Source organism: Danio rerio, chromosome 17, assembly GCF_049306965.1.
Source record: "Danio rerio strain Tuebingen ecotype United States chromosome 17, GRCz12tu, whole genome shotgun sequence".
NCBI classification, from domain to species: Eukaryota; Metazoa; Chordata; class Actinopteri; order Cypriniformes; family Danionidae; genus Danio; species Danio rerio.
Window position 1 is genome coordinate 44,403,406 of NC_133192.1, and position 17,958 is coordinate 44,421,363.

General features: G+C 35.0%; 1 protein-coding gene across 3 annotated transcripts in view; it reads left to right on the forward strand.

Annotated features, from left to right (window-relative positions):
- The window catches only part of babam2 (BRISC and BRCA1 A complex member 2), a 182,510-nt gene that overhangs the window by 10,808 nt on the left and 153,744 nt on the right, over nt 1-17,958 (forward strand).

The window sequence follows — 17,958 nt, forward strand, 5'->3', positions numbered from 1 at the left end:
AATATTGTTCTATATACAGTTGAAGTCAGTATTATTATCCCTCCTGAGTTATAAGCCCTCCTGTTTATTTTTTCCCCTAATTTCTGTTTAACAGAGAAGATTTCTTCAACACATTTTTAAACATAATCGTTTCAATAACTCATTTTTAATAACTGATTTATTTTATCTTTGCCATGATGACAGAAAATAATATTTGACTAGATATTTTTCAAGACACTTCTATACAGCTTAAAGTGACATTTAAAGCATTAACTAGGTTAATTAGGTTAACTAGGCAGGTTAGGATAATTAGTCAAGTTATTGTATAATGATGGTTTGGTCTGTAGACTATCAAAAATATGGCTTAAAGGGGCTGATAATTTGACCTTAAAATGGTTTATAAAAATTAAAAACTGCTTTTATTCTAGCTGAAATAAAACAAATAAGACTTTCTCCAGAAAAAAAAAAAAAAATCAGATATACTGTGAATTTTTTTTTGCTCTGTTAAACATCAATTTGGAAATAATTAAAAAATCAAAAAAAAAAAAAAAATCAAAGCAAATTTTATTAAATCTTTGTGCCTAAATACTTTAATCTCAACATTGCATATTTATGCGATATGACTATTGCGGATGCATACATTATGATATCTATGCTGAAACAATATTTTGTGCATCCTTACAGGACAGATTTGTCATGTTACAGTACATTCGGAGGTGTAATATATTATTAATGCACACTACATTTGCCACTTAAAATCTTAAATCTTACACAAATCGTACAAATTGTCTGAAAGCAAAATGATTGGGTTTATCTTTAATCTTTGCCAAATGATGTTTAATAGAGCAAGGAAATTTTTACATTATGTCTCATAATATTTTTTTTCTTCTGGAGAAGTCTTATTTGTTTTATTTCCGCTAAAATAAAAGCAGTTTAAAATGTTTAAAAACCATTTTAAGGTCAAAATTATTAGCCTTTTTAAGCTATAGAACAAACCATCATTATACAATGACCTGCCTAGTTATCTTAACCTGCCTAGTTAACCTAATTAACCTAGTTAAGCCTTTAAATGTCGCTTTATGCTGATTACAAGTGTTTTGAAAACTATTTTGTAAAATAATATTCACTGTCATCATGGAGGAAAATAAAATATATCAGTTGTAAGAAATTAGTTATTAAAACTATTATGTTTAGAAATGTGTTGAAAAAAATCTTCTCTCTACTAAACAGAAATTGGGGGAAAAAATAAACAGGGGGCTAAGTATTCAGGTAAACTTCACAAACACAATGTCAGATTTTTCCAACATCGTGCCTGTTAATATACTCCCACTAACAGAAACTCTATAAAGCATTGATGTTTGTGAAATACTGTAGAATAGGACAGCACAATTCATCAAAATAAAACCAAAATATCGGCACAATAGCCTTGTCGTTACCGTGCTAACATATGGTACAGAAGCACACCAGGGCGTCCCGAGTTCGTTCTTGAACCTACCCCCCTCACTCTTTCCCACTTTGCTTCCTGTCTCAATACTGTCCTATCTAATAAAGGCTAAAATGCCCCCCCAAAAAAAAAAAAAAAATAAAACCAAAATCAAGATTTGGCATAGCAAGATGATCAAATTGTAAAGTAAATTGTTGTGAAACACATGAACCTTGTTTCAAATTTAACGCCACTCCATCTCTGCGGGCACGGTGTGTTGTTTATTAAACAGTTTTCCAAGAAAAGTAAGCTTTTAATAACTTACATAATTAGGTTTTCATTTCAAATTCTCTTAAATCAGTCAAGTGTTTGAAATAATTTCCTCTTATCGTTCGATGATGAAGAAAATCTATCCTCCCCCATCCCCCAGTGCTTATATAATTGACTTTTCCCCAAATCCTGCATCTTACTGTAGATGACAAAGCATCATGGTAGCTTTTGTTTGGCTTCTGTTCGGAGAGCCTCTGTGTGTGTGTAATTTCTGACATGTTCTTATCAAATTCAGCTCTGGGATGTATCAAGAGAGTGCTATGAAGTGATTGACTAAACCTCATTAAAGCGGAGGTGACAAACACTAATGATATTTTGTGTTTAATGAGCACTGTGCATTTGTAATCTATTGAGTTTGTGAGAGTTATTGTTTAACATTGTGTTGCTCATTTTTGCAAAGGAAACTGTCACTAATATTTATACTTTTAAAGTGTTAGTTCACCCAAAAAGATAGTTTGCTTATTAATTACTCATTCTTAGGGCTGCTCAATTAATCGAAAATCCGATTATGGCTTCTAACGATTATGAAAAACCATTAATCGAGATAAACGATTATTCCATTATTTACCGCCCCCTGTCTAGTTGTCCTCACTTGTTGCTCTTAAAAGCGCGAAAGACCTCATCCTTATGTGTGTGCGGTGCGCAGACAGTCAGAAGCATGCGGTCTGCACTTGGTCTCGTTCGCACATTGTGACAGCAGAGAGCACACACATCTAAAGTCATTAACGTGAGCGCTTTAATGTCCAAATAGGTGTCAAAACACGGTGTTTAGTGATTATTCCTATTAACCCTCATTTTGTAATAAACAAACGAGTTGAGAATCAAAAGACACGTGAAAGCAAAACCATTAAAGCGACAGAGCACAGCTGCCGCCTGTTTTATCATGATTAATAAAACAATGAGAAAATCCCTCTTTGCTCTTAAATGAAGACTTTTGTAGCTAAAGTGTTTTTCTTACGGTGAAGATGCTAAAAGCACAGTTTGTTTAATATTTTTATTATATTGTATTTATTTCTCTTTCCTTTGCAGGGAGGAAAATAATATATGTAGTTAAAACCAGAATTATTAGCCCTCCTGAATATTAGCAACCTTTTTCCCCCAATTTCTGTTTAATGGAAAGAAGATTTTTGAACATAATAGTTTTAATCATTCATTTCTAATAGCCGATTAATTTTATCTTTGCTATGATGACAGCTCAGAATATTTTAGTAGATATTTTTTTAAATACAAACATTCAAATTCAAAGTGTGATTCAAAAGCTTAATTAGGGTAATTAGGCAAGTCATTTTATAACAGTAGTTACTTCTGCAGACAATCAAAAATATAAATTGTCATATAAAAAAAATAATAATATTTTAATAAAGACCACATGCCTTCAGTGGTTTGATTGGAAAATGATAAAGCTACAGAAAAGTTTTTTGCACACAAAACTAAATTAAAGACTTCTCCTCAGTGTCATTGAAGGGTTTGTTTTATTTATTTATCCTTTATTTTACCAGGATTTCCCCATTAAGATATGCATCTCTTCTACCAGGGGTTCTGGCTTAAATGGCAGCATAAAAAGTTTTAAATAAAAAAATACACATACATAAAGTATCGTGCACTCTTAGAAATAAAGGTACATGAGCTGGGGTGGTACCTATTTAAAAGCTACACAATTGTACCTAAAGGGTCTTTATTATTACCTTAATGCTACGTAGTTCCTAGAAAGTACAATAGTGTACCACTAAAAAAATTTTAGGTAATATAAGCTTCTTATGTACCAATATGGACTCTTTAAGTACAAATGTGTATCGTTTGAAAAGGAACCACTAAGCTTGGGTATGATAACCTTGGATAAAAATATCATGGTTTCACGATATTGTAATTACTGCTCTAAAATATTTTCTCTTTAAATGTCCAGGTAAAAAAAACTAAAACTTTTTTTCCTCTTTGAGAACAATATATTTAATTTTTTGAAAGATTTATACTATTTTGAAGCAGTAAACATGTCAGGCTGAATAATTCTAATGAATCATTTACTTCTGCTGTCTTCATTATCTTCAAAAACACTGATTTCTTTACAACTTAAAACAGCATCTTTGGATATTTTTTTCTGCTAGATACTGTTGTCCTAAAAAAACAAACAAAAAAAGTAAATAAAAAATCATACTCTTATTTTAGGAACGGTATTACAGAAAATGTTGGCGGTTTTAAACTTTTCCAAACCGCGGTATACCTTGAAAACGGTTATCGTCTCATGTACCACCCCAGTGACACGCTTATTTCTGAGCGTGTGAAGTAAAAATTGCACGAAACATTCACAGTATTTTTTTTAGGTAAGACTTTAAATAATTTAAAAAGATATTTAGGGATGAAATTGTTTCTAACACAATAACAACATTTAGCTTATCATTCCATAATGTAGGGCCTAAGAAGGAAAACGCAGTTTTACCAAACTCAAGACACACTCTACACTCTCAGAAGAAATGCTACAATGTTGTACCAAAGAAGGTACAAACCCTTGTCACTGGGGCCAAACCTGTTCATGGGACAGAATTGTTCCACAAATTTGTACCATTGCAGTTTGTATCTTTAAGGACATGATTTGTACCATGGGAAACCAATATATAACTTTGTTTTTTTTTTTTAAAACCTGCAGATACAACATTGTATCTTCGTCAAAGGTACAAATCTGATCCATGAAAGTATCACTACAGTGACAAGACACTTTGTACCTTAACAGTGTCAAATGTGTTCCTTCAGGAACTTTTAAAAGGTGTTATGCTTTATCCAAAATGTGTCATTATTTTCAGTAAGCATATTAGTAAGCAGTTTTAAAAAAAAAGTTTTTGTGTGTGTGTGTCTGTGTGTGTGTGTGTGTGTATGTAAATGCACCTTTTCCATTTACAATAAATAATAAACAATACTTTAACATAAATCAAAAGATCTATTACTTGCTAAACATTTCACAACACTCTTCATGAAAATGTTTCAGAAACACATTCTCCCATGTGCAATATAAAACTTTTCTTCTCCAATTTTCACACAATACCATGGGAATCACTGCTTTAATTGACTTAATTTTAAAACAGAAATAGAATTATGCAAACATATTGTAAGATGTGAGATGTGCGCAATGTTTGGTTAGTTGCGGTTGCGGCTGGAAGGGCGGCTGGAAGGGCATCCACTGCGTAAAAACTTGCTGGATAAGTTGGCGGTTCATTCCGCTGTGGCGACCCCGGATTAATAAAGGGACTAAGCCGACAAGAAAATAAATGAATGAATAAAATATCTGCATGAACACTTTGCATATGCAGGACTTCAGCTCATTTGCAGATATCAATAATGAAAATTTATTTATCAGAAAATGCTTACCAAATGTTACCAAATACTAAATATGCCTTAAATGTTTAGTTAACAATACCTATAATTTAGTAATTTATATAATTTAGTTTTACCAGTTGTTTTGTATTATAGAACTTAGTAAATAAGGTTTAAGTTTATATTTTAATATAATGTTTATGGTTCTTTAAACATGCTTTTAAATGATGATCCTTATTTTAATATGGAAATTATTCATAAAAATCACTTTACCTTACCAGTAATATTTTTTTCCATAGATATTGTAATAAAGGAATCCAACACTAATGTATCTTTTTATGAGAACAATTGTGTACCTTTCTTTAAATTGTACCATAAAAGGTATAGATCAGTATCATAAGAGGTCTTTTCTGTTTTTTAAGGAACATTATTTGTACTACTGTGTACCTTTTTTCTGAGAGTGTAGGAACAATTAAATTATAATTTATAAGAATTTTGTTTACTATAACTACGAGTATAATATGATAAAAGGTTACAAATATAACATGGCAATTTACCCAATAGAGCCCTAGCGGTGAGTAGAAGCATATACATTTTTTTTTCCTTTGGTGCAGAAACCATCCGAACATTTTGTACAAAATGCAATCATAGGCACGTGAAAATGCATTCATCACAAAATCGTATTGCAGCATGATATATGCTGTCCAGCTCAATGACAGGTTTGCATGTATATAAACTACACCTCCATAATCTATCACTAAAGGGAAACAGCTTTTGGATGATATTTATCTTGCTTCGAAAAGAAGGCACTTCTTAATGCAAAAAAAAAGAAAAAAAAAAGAAAACCCAATTTAGGCCTGAGCTTCTTTACAAGATTTTCAATATGAGAATTAAAACCCAACCGTTCAACAAACCATATGCCCAAATATTTATAATTGGGTGCATGTTCATGTGACGCTATTGGTCTCTTCGAGACTATTTCACCAATTTTTTTTTTTTTTATGGGATATTTTATTACCTGGATATTATTCCATACTCAAAAAGACAGAATATAAAATATATTTAGAAAAATGTATGAAATATTTATATACTTTATTATTAGCGTAGTCAAAAGCATTTAACCCCCTGTATGAAATTTATAGGCAAGGCAGTGGCACAGTAGGTAGTGCTGTAGCCTCACAGCAAGAAGGTCGCTGGTTCGAACCTAGGCTCAGTTGGCGTTTTTGTGTGGAGTTTGCATGTTCTCCCTACCTTCGCGTGGGTTTTCTCCGGGTGCTCCGTTTTCCCCCACAGTTCAATGACATGTGGTACAGGTGAATTGGGTAGGCTAAATTGTCCGTAGTGGATAAGTGTGTGTGTGTAAATGTGTGTGTGGATGTTTCCCAGAGATGGGTTGTGGCTGGAAGGGCATCCGCTGCGTAAAAACTTGCTGGATAAGTTGGCGGTTCATTCCGCTGTGGCGACCCCAGATTAATAAAGGGACTAAGCCGACAAGAGAATGAATGAATGAATGAAATTTATACATAAACAGTTAATGTTAATACAAACAAAAACTTATCATACTGATTATAAACATTCTCTGAAATGATATAGAAACAGCTGTTTTAGCTAGTTTTCAATATTTCATATGATCATAAAAAGAACAAAATCGTACCATTTGTTTGCTGTACTCTGAATAAATGTTTTGTATTGGCCTGTAAAATTTAAATTTCACAGAAAAACCCGGAGGCAGCTTTAGTCCTCATTTCTCCATAAAACAGCAGGACTGCATTGTTTAACGTGCTACTCAATACAGCCCATACTGCTATGAACCTTTTGCAAACGCTAGTCCAATAAAATGTCTCAAATGTAGAATTTTTCGAGACTGCATAATGAGCACGGTTTCTGTGATTTAGGAACTAGCTTCTGAGAAGAGCTTTTTCGAGGTTTTGTCTGAAATGCTTTCAAGTACCACAGCTCAGTGATGTTTAATGATGTTGGAGAGTAATTATAACTCAGCAATGATCTTAATTGGAAGTTCTTGTTATAAGTCTGAGTCATCGTGAAATACTCAAACACTCAAGCAGTTTTTCATGGAGGCCACATATGAACTCATTTCTGGGAGCTTGAGTTGATCATTGAGATAGAATGGTAACTTAAAGGGACAGTTTAAAAAAACTCATCATTTACTCACCCTTGACTTGTTAAAAAAAAACAGTTTGAGTTTTTTTTTTCTTCTGTAGAACACAAAAAGAAGATAATTTGAAGAATGTTGGAAACTTGGAACCATTGACTTGAAAAGGAAAATGAAACAAATAGTATATACAATAAGTCAATGGTTACAGATTTTTAGCTTTCTTGAAAATATTGTCCTGTGCCCAAGGTGTAGATTTGGCTTTGATTTTGGTGGTTACTTAATTTAACCCAACCATTGACCCCTACCCCCTGCTTCTGTGCACATTTTTTTGCATGTATTTAGCCATTTATACATGCACCTCAAGCTAAAAGTTCCACAAACAGAGCAGCACACATTCTTTTTTGCACTTTTAAAAACAATAATGAATACTTAAATAAACTGAATACACCTAATAATATAAATATTATTAAATCAGGCATGTCTCAAGATGCAAATGTCAATAACACGATCTTAGTCTGCTGAGTGATGAATGCAGTCTTCTTGAAAGGGGGAGGCATGTGATTATCTTGATTGTTGTTTTTTTCGTAATCGTGTGGCAGATAAAATTGAAAGTTTTTCACAAATCAGAAAAATTTGAAATTTTTCATTAATTGCACAGCCATGATTACTATTAATATGATGGACTCGTTGGGCCATATCATACACCCGGCAAGACGTGTTTAACATGATTTGTTGCTTTTTTCAAACCAGCGCAACAGTAATTTTCACATTTTGCTTCACGTTGTTTAGGTAGCAAATCAGTTTGCCCCAATTTGTTGACTCATGGGTGTGCTGATCGGAAAAGGAGGTGGGTTAAGGCGCATTGTTGGTGCGTTGCTATTTTGAGGATCTGAAATAGACTGTGCCATTGACCAACTAAAAGCTCGTCCAGCGCAGCATGTGTTAGTTAAAGTATGCACCTATGCAGGTCCAAACGCTTACACATTGATTAATACACACAGGATGTACAGCAATACACAAATATCTTTACATATGCTAAAATTAGAGGATTAAAATGCTACTAAAAGTATTATTATTTAATATTATATTTATTTTCTACATAAATATACAAACCAAAACCTCTATGCCAGGGCTATTCAATTAGTTTGTCATGGGGGCCGGTTCATGAATAGCATCCCAAACGAAGGGCCGGAGAGATATGACTTGCTATATGAGGGATGCCAAAACAGCATATAAGAGCCCATATGCTGTATATTTTTGCTCCTTAAGACACCCACGTTGGCTTTTTCTACATTAAAATGTTAATATACTGTATTTTGAAACTACATAATATCAGTGCATTGTACAATATACTTTTTTTTTTTTTTTTTACAAACATTCAAATGCTGTATTTCGGAGCACAACAAAAGCAGTGCATTGCTGAAGTAGGCTTCTTCTACATTCAGACACATATGTTATGTTTTGAACTGTTATGTTTTGAACTGCACAACAATTATAGATTTTGGTTGTACAATTATATAGTCTGAAGAATAATCATGGTTTCACTGTTACCACGTCTAATGTAAATTCAAGCTTTATATTAGGTAAACAGCTATTTAGATTAACTTTTGTTGTCATCTGCATTCATGCATACATAATCATTTTAATAATAATTTGTCTAAAATATCTTTTGTTTACACTGCACTGAAAGGCATGCACAACTCTCACCGTCAGATGTTTTCTACTGCGTGCGCCCCGAAAGACGCTAGCGCGTCACTCTGCTGGCGTTCGCATATTGTCACATTAGAAATAACAAATTTTCAAGCGGAAAAGACGTGATATGGGAACGGCCGCTGCTATAGTTAATCCTGTGTGGGTGCGTATTAGCCTCGGTGTACTTCAAACTTAAAACTAGCTCACAGGCAACTTGGCATTTTGCAGCGATTTCGTTTCGTTCCGTGCAACAGAAATGCGGCTTAGAGAAGACTTTATGATTAATAAACTGTGACGAATTAAAGCGCAGTTAATAGGGAAATCGGCTAATCGTTGCATCCCTATTAACGATATCAGTGCATTGTACAAATAGCCTTTAATTTCTACAAATATGTTTTTGGCTGCCCGCACCACTCGCTTATGATGACTCGCGCTCTGTGCAGCCTTTAACTGCATCTTGTGCTATTATTAAACAGATATAGTCACTTCATAACTATAGTGGCCGTTTGTCGACTGAACTTAAAATTTTTTTAAAGTCTTGGTCACACTGTTTGGAGGGCGAGAACAAAGTGCCTCGGGGGCCGGATTCGGCCCACGGTCCGCCAATTGAATAGCCCTGCTCTATGCCTCATCTTGGAGGGCTTTTTTAAAAAAGTTTTTCATGACAATTTGCTTTTGTAAAATGTTAATATTATAAGCGGTATTATTTATTATATGCATATTTAAATTTGTTTTAATAGACACAAGTTTAGATTCGTCCACCTGTTGGGTTTTGGAGACGTATGCATCGCATATGGGGCATAACAATAGGGCATATGTTTGGATATAATTCGTTATTATTGTTCATTTATTAGTTTGCTGGAAATTAGAACTGAATTTAGAAATAGCTTTGAAACAAATCTTTGCGCTTAACAAACAAAATTTAATATGTAGGCTAATAGATGTCTTCAGTGGAGTGAGTACAACACTGTTTCCTTTTCCTCGAAAGTAAAGTAAAGAGAAAGTAAATAATCTGAATAGGGAGGCTTGTTCTTTATTCTTGCGCAGACGGTCTGTTGAACTGTTTTCTTGTTAGTTCAAGTAGAAGCATTCAGTTTTTCCACTTATAAAGTCTGCCATGTGAATAGCGAATTCACCATAGCGCGAAGCAACTGACTCTTAAAGGGAACGGGAGATGAGAATGTGATTGGTTTAATGCACATTTTACTCAAAACAAACCCATAACTCATAAGCACAACCCTGTTAGACCATGCGCCAAGGCGCAAACTGTATTTATTCATCCTTAAAATAGCAAAAGTGGATTTGGACACGCCCTTAATGCACCATGGGCTTTAGACTTTGCATCTAGACCGTTAAGGCTGATTTATACTTCTGCGTCAAACACCGGCGTATGCTACGGCGCTGACGTATAGCCCTTCGCCGTGGCCATCGCCGTCACTGACGTGCACCTCTCAAAAAATGTAACTACACGTCGCAACGATGCGTAGAGTAAGCTCTGTGATTGGTCAGCTTGGTAGCGCTGATGAGTCTGGGCGGGACCGAGAGCCGCGCGAATGGTGCGACGCCGCGGGATTGTTTACAAGTGTGGAGTACCGTGAAGGAGCTCCGGATGGAAAGTTTTGTTTTATGTTTACCTCATAGTTATAGTTGTTGCACGTCCGCCGGTTCCTACCTCAAAATGATCGAGTTTGAGCCACTTGTTCATCCCGGAAGTGTTCAGGAAAAGCAAAAAAGTAGCGAAGAAACTCGACACAGAGGAACATTTACACCTCACTGCCAACTAGCTTTTCGGAAGTGTTAATGCAGACCAACAGAGACAGCACGCAGAAGTATAAATGCATAGCCACGCGGGTTGCATGCGCCGTTGGTTACGCCGGTCACCTGACGCAGAAGTATAAATCAGGCTTTAAAATAAAGCCCGTAGTATACCTAAGTGATTTACACTGTTGCTTCTTATATCCACCCCTCAACTGAAACTTGCAAAGTAAGCCTAGCTGAAAATTTTTAACTTGTCAGCAGGGAAAGGCACAGCTAATCACAGTGTCCATATGTGTTTGGGGAGGTAGGGCTTGAATGTAATTTAATCCTTTGTGTAAATCTACGTAATTAGAGTTGACGGCATTATTTTATTTTGGCGGCGATTGCATTATTGGTGGGGACGCGTCACCTCCATCCATGCTAATTCTATGCCCTTGTGTTTAAAGCCCCCAAGCAATCAAAACTAACCATATGATTTTGTTAGCTCACATTCCTAGTTTTGTGGTAAAGTTGTAATTAATCTGTGCATGTCATAAAAAAAATGTTTGCCCTTCTAATCTTAATCTGAAAATGCATTTCCAGCTTGTTACATGCGCATTACATTTTGTTACAACTGTTACATTGTTGCATTAGTGACCCTTAATAAAGGTCAGAGCTTAAGTGCAAATTGAAATGGAAAAAAAATGCACGAGTTTTTAACATTGTCTCATTTGACCACTAAAAATGATAGGTATCGGTATTTGAATTGCATTTGTTTTCTCGAATTAAGGACATAGTCTGTTAAACATTTTATTGAGATTTTTTTAAATCATTTTCTATAAAATAATTATCTTTTTATTCAGAAAAAAACGTGAACAATGAGCATCCATTCATATGCTAGTTGATTGTGTTAGGAACACATTAGACATTATCTGCTGCTAAATAATACAAAAAGACAGCATAGAGTTGCAGTTGCTTGGATTGATTTTCCTAAAACCAGTGGGCTGATAACAGAGAAGTGAACTTTTGATTCACAGATAACTTGAGTTAAGATCTACGCAAATAATCATAAACTCTTCTAGGAAGTTGATATGGTATGGTTTTAATGTACTGATTTAGTTCCATGTGCTGTGTGTTTTATGTGCCAGAATTAATGGAATTCATTTTATGAATTAAGATGGCAACCACAGCAGACTGATAGCTGAGGGTCTGTAAGTCTTTAATTGCTTTGGGACCCATACATTGAGTGCTTGAAATTATTCTCTTGTATTCGTTCGTGTCTTTATAGTGGTAACTTTATTAGTGGACTAATGTAGGCAATAATGAATGAGGGTATAGGGGCAGTTTTTGATGCAGCATTTAATTGGGTGGTTGGGCTTTAAGAGGGAGTGTTAACATAGCCCAGGGTGCTTAATTGTAATATTACTATTCTTATCCACATCTTGCTCTGTCTATTAAAGAGATAATTTACCCAAACATGAAAATTATGTCATCATGTACTTACCATTTACTAGTTTCAATCTAGTATTTGAAGAACGAGATTTTGAAGAAATCTGAAAACTGTAATCATTGACTTCCATAAAATAGTTTTTTTCTACTATTGAAGTCAGTGGTTACACATTTTCATTTTTCTTCTTAATATCTTCTTTTGTGTTAAATAGAAATTCAAAGGTTTGTAACCAGTTGAGGGTGAGTAAATAGTAGAGCTGCACAGTATATATTTTCAGCATCGATATCGAAATGTGATCATTTGCAAAAGTCGCATTGCATGATATGCAGTGTTAAGTTTGTATTATAATTTCTATAGTTTTTTTTTTAAAGCCTGTGATTGAATAATGATTGTAACAGCATTCAGGCATAATAAATTGTACTATTTGTGACTTTAATAATGATTAATTTTATTTAGTTATTTTTATCATTTAGTTACTTAAACACTTTTAGACTCGAAAAACGATAAAACACCTTATTTCAATTGTATCTTTGTCTTGATTTTATTTATAGATTGTTGTGCATGAAAAAACTCACTACACATGCAAATACAGAAAAGCACTGCAAATAGCACAGACCTCATCAAAAATGTGTCGGCGACCACAAAAAGATTACAGATAGTTTATTTGATTTTATGGAGATGCACTCCTACTCCAGAATCATCTCAATTGATCTAACATCAATATCTTCCCAAATAGAGATATTGGGCTCTATTTTGACGGTCCATGCGCAGAGCGCAAAACGCAGGGCGCAAATGCTTTCAGAGCGTGTCAGAACGCATATTTGCTAATTTAAGGATGGGAAAATGCGCGTTGCGCCAAGGCGCATGGCCTAAAAGGGTTGAGTTTATTTTCTTAATGAGTTATAGGTGTGTTTTGAGAATAAACCAATTAGAGTCTCATCTCCCATTCCTTTTAAGACCCAGCTGCGTCGCGCCAAGAGCGCATTCGCTATTTATAGGATTCAAAGTAAGTCTAAGTGGAAAAAATTATCATTTCACAAGTTAACAGTTAACAGTTTTTTTAACAGAAAACTGTTAAACAGAGCATCTACTGCTTGAGAGTGAGAGATAATGGAACTACTTTCACATTCGCTCTTGGATAGGGAAACCTTTACGCACAGACATCAATTAGCCTATAAATAATTAATTTCGTTTGTTAAGCACAAATATTTGTTTCAAAACTATTTCTGAATTCAGTTCTAATTTCTAGCAAACGAATAAATGATCAATAATGACCAAGTGTGGTCAAAATACTGAGTTATTTTCAAATACACCTGCCATGCCCCATATGGTCTAAAACCATAGAGGTGGGCAAATCTAAGCTAGTTTTTAATAAAATAAATATAAATATGGAAATAATAAATAATACTGCTAATAATAATAACATTATACAAAAGCAAATTGTTATGAATGAACTGAGAAAGCCTCCCGAGATGAAGAAGACATAAAAGCAGTGATTTTTCATGTTTATGTAGGCTAGAAAATAATGTTTTGTAATATTTTAATCCTTTATATTTATATCCTATATCTATTCTTATTATATCCTATATATATCCTTAATATTTAAATGTTTTCATATGTAAAAAATATTTGCCTATTGCTCTCTTTATTATTAAGCAGTGCGTAAGCGAGGCGCAACTCTGCGCCGGAGTTTAGACTGGGTTAGTTTTGGTCTAATGAAAAATCTATTATAGTTTCTCAAAATAGTGACGCGCCAGCGGTCCGACTCAGAACGCCTTCCTTTGTAGACCAGAACGCCTATGGGCGCACAAATAAGCACTAATGCATTTGCTATTTAAACAGTGTATCGCAACGACTCTTCCTCAAAACGACTCTTGCGCCAAGCTAAAACTACTTAAACACTATTGCACCGCGTCTTGCGCCACACTGCGCCAGGTGTATGATAGGGCCCATTAAGTTATCTGGTGAAATTTTATTCATATCGCAATATATATCACAAAATCAAAAAATTAATATTGCAATGCTAGATTTTTACAATATCATGCATCCTAGGGCTGGGCGATAAAATCGATATTGGTTTTTATTGACCGATCGCGAATGTTGATATTGATAATAAAAAAAACATTTAGTATGAAATTTTGGTATAAAGCACTATAGATTTTTTAAAATGTGGCTTCTGACAGCGAGCCTTGGAAGCAATGCCTATAAGCTTTGGGTGTCAGTTTGTCATCTCCAATGGAGGCACATTTTCCAGGTACACCTAGTTAAAAAACATCTGACCTTTTCTGAATGCCCTAAGCGAACCACGATTCATGTAAGTGGAACTAACCAATTTGCTTCACACTTTGTATGGAATATACACATTTCAGTAATAATGGCAGACTAATTACCTCAAACAACCACAATGCATCCAGACGCTGCAGTGCTTTTTATTCTATTCATGAACTTGCATCAGAGCTGCAGCAATAGTTTGTCATCTTCTGAGAAAACAGTCACCTGGTTATGATACACCATAGAAAAGGGTAATGGAAAATACGCGCTCGTGCTTGTCACTTCAGGTTAGATTAACAACACAAGTGAAAATGTGCAGCAGTGAGGTGATTGTAAATAAAAAGGATTTCACCAGTGTGGCTTTTTGGTTTCTTTTCTTGTGCATCCCAGCCACTAGCTCCCCATCTAAAAGATTTTTTTTAGCATAGTGGGTTATGTAGTCATCCAACTTCACAATTTGTAATGTTGCAATATGTATTTGAATAATGATGTCTGGATTCTTTGAAAGCTCAGATCTGATTATCATAATTTGTATTGTTTACAGAGTTTGCTATAATTCATGCTATCATTATTATTGACACCTTACAGATGTCGATCTACTTTTACCATTGCACACATTTTGGAAAATTTTATTTTTTTAAGTTTAAGAATCTCTTTAACATTTATGTTTATTTTATTATAAAGAGATGAGATATTTTGTTTAAATATTTTTGTTTTTTACTATTAATTACTATTAATACTACAAAATGTGCATTAGTAATGCCAATAAATTAAAATAAAGTCATTAAATAAAAAAAATTTAATTCCTGAATGCACTGTTAAAAGCAGTCAATAGTCATCGATATCAAATGATATGAACCAGGATATCACAACATTATATATATATATATATATATATATATATATATATATATATATATATATATATATATATATATATATATATATTTTTTTTTTTTTTTTTTTTTTTTTTTTTTTTGCATTGTCGCTCAGCCCTAGTGCAGCCCCAGTAAAAAGTGATTTTTTTTAAAAAAATTTTTTTGGAGTAAATTAACTCTTTTGACTTTATTTTAACTATCTAGGCGCAAAGTTTAAAGCACAGGGTGCAAACGCATTAAGGGCGTCCAAATCCACTATTTTAAGGACGAAAAAAATCTAATATGCGCCACGGCGCATGGTATAACAGGGTTGAGCTTATTCTCTTAATGAGTTATAGGTGTGTTTTGAGAATAAACCAATCAGAGTCTCATCTCCCATTCCCTTTAAGAGTCAGTTATGTGGTGCCATAGCGTATTTGCTATTTACATGGCAGACATTGTAAGTGGAAAAACTGAGCACTTCACTTGCGAGAAAACAGTTAAACAGACCAACTGCAATGCGAAAATGAGAGAATGAGCCTCCTCATTCTTTACTTATTACTTTCACTCTTTCGTGGAGTAATGAAACGTTTTGTATTTACAGACATCCATTAGCCTTCAAAATTAATAAAAAAAAATTTGCTTCAAAACTATTTCTAAATTCAGTTCTAATTTCCAGGAAACGAATAAATGAACAATAATAACGAAGTGTGGTCAAAAAAATATCCAAATACATGTGCTATGCCCCATATGGTCTAAAAGGTGACAGGTGGACAAATCTAAGCTTGTTTTAATAAAACAAATATAAATATGCAAATTATACAAAAGCAAATTGTCATGAATAAACTGAAAAGGCTGAAGGCATGAAGACAGTGGTTTTTATATTTATGTAGAAAATAATACATTTTGTAATATTTTATTCCTTTAATTCTTTTTCCTTTGTAAAGATATTTGCGTATTGCTTTACATCCTGTGTGTATTAAGCAATGTGTAAGGGAGGCACACAACTAACGCGATCTGCACTGGACTTTAGACCTGCTCTCAGCTGGTCTATTATGCAGTCTATTTAAGGGCGTACTCACACTGTGTACAGTTGCCTTGAACTGGGCTGAAGCACACTTGTCCCCCCCTCCCGTCTCCCCCAACGGCCTGCACTCACATTACATTTGCGCCTGAGCACGCTTACATCATCAATGAAGCGCTGTTCAGTTTGAAGGTTTCTCGCTCAGCACAGTGGAGATTTCTTTAGTTACATCATTTTAGTAATTTGGAATGCAGTGATACGCAGTCAAATATTTCGCCGAACAGATCAGCCACTTTTGACGCTCATGAACAATCATAAAGTCCTCGTGCACAGATTAGGAGGTTTGCTAAAGGTGCGGCTGTCGTGCAGTGAGAGGTTTGCAGCTTTAATAATCTATGCCAGTTTGCGTTGTTTCAACAGTAAGAATGATTAATAAATCCATATGAAACAGTCCCTTAAAAGTCACGTCGCGTCTTCAGTTTCATGCTCAGGCACATTTTACAAGCCTACAGCGCCTAAGCCCAAGTGAACTGCGCTCAGGCACACCTCTTCCATCCGGGCCAGGGCCAGCCAACTAAACCATGACTGAGCCCGATTCAGATCAATCACACTTTTTAAACGATACGGTAAACGGGCCTGGGTATGGTTTGGGTAGCAAAGTGTGAGTACGCCCTTTGTTTTTCAAAAATAGCAACGTGCCAACAATGCACATTAACATGCCTCTTATCTAGACCGAAACACCCATGAGTCCACAAACTGGCGCAAATGGATTTGCTGTTTAAACAACGTCGTAGAAAATGGGAAAATTGGTGTTGCACTGGTCTGAAAATAGCACCACGTCATAAAAAAATGTCTTGCGCCTTATTGCGCCGGGTGTATGATAGGGCTCTAAGTGTTCAATCATACCTTCTTGACAATAGCAGTCCAGGGTCTAATTGTAAGTATTAAAGATTTGAGGACAGTTGACTGTATCCTTGTGTAAATGCTTTCTTGATATATTCTTCCATGGCCTTCTGTTCATGAATTGAGAGGGGGTATATGCATCCTTGAGCCACTGATGGCAGGAGATCTGTGGCACAGTCCCATGAGTGGGCGGCTTTCTTGGCACTCATTATCAACACATCAAGATACTTATGATAACGGAAAGGCATGTTGATGGAACTGTCACCGGCTAGACTGTCCACAAAGGCAGTGCACAGAGTTTTTAATCGCTTCTGTCATTCATTTTTATGATTTTAAGGAAGGTGTAATGGGCAGGTCTGCTGCTGGATTTATTACAAACTGTCTTGAGCCGCTGCTCTCCCGAACATTGTTCTCACACCTCCAAAAATCATTGCGTGTTCATTGCGTTTTGTTTTCGTATTCTGATGCGCAAGTAATATAAGATGTTATATAAGAAAAAGGCTGTCAGTGAATTCTCCGACCACAGCAAATTCTATTTTCCCTTTTAATATTTGGTGCCAGTTTATTAGCATATGACAATTTTGTTCTCTTTGACTCATTGGATTTAGACAATAGTATGTGGAAACATGGGTGGCACGGTGGCTCAGTGGTTAGCATTGTCTTGTCACAGCAAGAAGGTCGCTGGTTCACATCCTGGCTGGACCAGTTGGCATTTCTGTGTGGAGTTTGCATTTTCTTCCCTTGTTGCTGTGGGTTTCCTCTAAGTGCTCCGGTTTCCCCCACAAATGCATTAAAAAAAACAAATTGAGTGTGTGTGTGTGAATGAGTGTGTATGGGTGTTTCCCAATACTGGCATGGCTGGAAGGGCATCCG